This window comes from Megalopta genalis, unplaced genomic scaffold (genome assembly GCF_051020955.1).
Source record: "Megalopta genalis isolate 19385.01 unplaced genomic scaffold, iyMegGena1_principal scaffold0052, whole genome shotgun sequence".
NCBI lineage: Eukaryota > Metazoa > Arthropoda > Insecta > Hymenoptera > Halictidae > Megalopta > Megalopta genalis.
The window spans coordinates 852,501-855,000 of NW_027476121.1; the positions used below are offsets into that span (position 1 = coordinate 852,501).

A 2,500-nucleotide genomic window follows, 5' to 3' on the forward strand; every position below is an offset into this window, starting at 1 on the left:
TTGCGAAACGTGTACAGAGCAACACAAAAAAAAAAAAAAAATAAAAAAAACACAAAAAACCCTTAAAGCAAAAAAAAAACCGTTTATCGCGCCTCACCAATATATCTTTTATAAAATTCGATATCCTCTCCAAATATAGATCTTCGAAACACTCGCAAGACGATTACAATCGGTATAACTTTAACGTCCGTCCGAAAAGTACTTTCGGGGACTAGACCGATTGATCTCGTGCGGTTTCGCTATTCGATCATTTGAAGAGAACAAAAAGATATATGGGGCGACCGACAAACGGTTTTCCCGTAGAACCAGACTCGCGATTGCGTTGACACACACATCATAGCCACACCAATAGAAGAGTTTTAGGACGGTAACCCGGGTGGGGTGTTCTTTACTCAGAATATGTGCAACATCGGATCTATATAGCCATCGATACAATTCGTACACAAATGTGTCGTACGAAGAGAGAGACTTTTTTTCCTCTGGCAACATAACGGTAAGAGACATCCTTCCACACTCATAGGTTCCACTCCCTGGGGCTATGATATATATATACATATAAATTCAAATTCGAAGCAACGGTCACAATTCTACTCTATATTTTTGCGGGTTATGTGTTCTTTCGTTCAATTTCTTTCATGCGTTCGTTCGATCTCTGTACACAGTCTTCACATAGGACAGACTCGTGTAGTACGCTTTCGTGGGTTAAACCCATCTCGTTTCATTTCAGGCGACGTCGGGAGCGCGTTGAAAATGTACCAGTGAAATCTCGATAGTTCTACGGATACGAATCGTCCCGAAAAAGATTTTGTCACCGCTTCGAAGCGGTGTTTCAGACGGGCGGACGTATATAAAACATATACGACACACGACACCGCCTTCCACACTCACGCTAGTTCGAACACGATTTCCATCTCTCTCGAAGACTGTTAGACGTACGTAAAATTTCTCAATATTCATAGGACCGCGACAAACGCCGACGAAGCGCCCATCATTCGCTCGTACGTATATAGGCAACAAGTGCCATCAACGCAAGCAGTTTATAAGTACGTAAACGACCCTCAGCCAGGCGTGGTCCAGGAATTGTATCCGTGGACCGCAATGTGCGTTCGAAATGTCGATGTTCATGTGTCCTGCAGTTCACACGTTGACGCGCAATTAGCTGCGTTCTTCATCGACCCACGAGCCAAGTGATCCACCGTTCAGGGTAATTTTTCCCTTTTATTCTCTCATATATATAATGTGTATTTGCTATCCACCACATTTTTGTGTTATATTTCGGAACAAGCCGATACCCGAAGAGCTCCAACCAGCGCGCGAAGGAGATTCGGGAGTCGTCGTACAACGACATAATTGTCCCTTAAAGAACGAGATATTTCCGTCGAAACCATATATATATGTACGAGCAAATCCAAAACCACTGTTTTCTTGCAAGTTCGACGGTCGGAGCGAATAGAACATTGAAAAGCCTTCTATCGAAGAAACACAGAGAGTATATCACCTCCAAAAACGACGGGGATATGGATATTCAAACTGGACAATTATCAACCCGATACTGGATTCGAAAAGTTTCTCTCTCCTTTCGTCGTTATTTACACCGGACGGACTCACGGCCGGCTCTAGCTGGGTGTCATATATATATACGTCCCACGCTCATGCTGCCACTAGCGCGCAACAGAGTAGGGTGTCAATGACAACGACACAGCATTGAAACGAGCTACACAAGCCGGTCTCTCTTGATACCAATGTAAACGAGCATTAAGTTATCTTCAGACTGCCCGATATTTTCGTCCTTTGGACTTTCCCAACGATTCCTTTTTTTTCTTTTTTTTTTTACACCACAGCGAAGACTTGAGGAAGCGTGATTAGCACGCTCGCATCCCTCCCTGTCCTACTACAACTGTGTGTGTGTGTGTAAAGAAAGAAAAAAAGAATACATTTTGGCTTTCTCTCTATCGAGAAGATGGCCTACGCAACGCAGATCAAAGGCCTAATACGTGTAATATAATACGCGTCTGGCCGTGTATAAATCACGCACGAATGATCTGGTCGGGCCCACTCTTCTCGTACGCTTATTTTTCCGTGTTGAGGCACTATCATAAAATCACACAAACCCCAACACGTGTGTGTCTTGGAAGGAAGATGGCCTACGCAACGCAGATCAAAGGCCTAATACGTGTAGTACACACGTCTGCCGTGTAAATCACGCACGAATGATCTGGTCGGGCCCAACTCTTCTCCACCACACCACATCCCAACTTTGTACATTTTTATATATTTTTGTGCGTTGGGGCACCTTCATAATCACAAACCCCAACAACACATATATCTCTCTCTCTTTGAAAGATTTGTTGTGGCCTACGCAACGCAGATCAAAGGCCTAATACGTGTAGTACACACGTCTGGCCGTGTAAATCACGCACGAATGATCTGGCGGGCTCAACAATATCTTTTTTTTTTATATGAATTCTTATCCACAAACTAATCGAATTCATTTTCTCTC

The 2,500-nt window shown here is 43.6% G+C and overlaps 1 non-coding gene across 1 annotated transcript; it reads right to left on the bottom strand.

Moving 5' to 3' along the window:
• Positions 1 to 1,052: 1,052 nt before the first annotated feature.
• On the bottom strand, positions 1,053 to 1,207 carry LOC143261468 (5.8S ribosomal RNA). Its single transcript, XR_013035582.1, has one exon. It is a non-coding gene; the product is annotated as a 5.8S ribosomal RNA (ribosomal RNA).
• Positions 1,208 to 2,500: the final 1,293 nt, after the last annotated feature.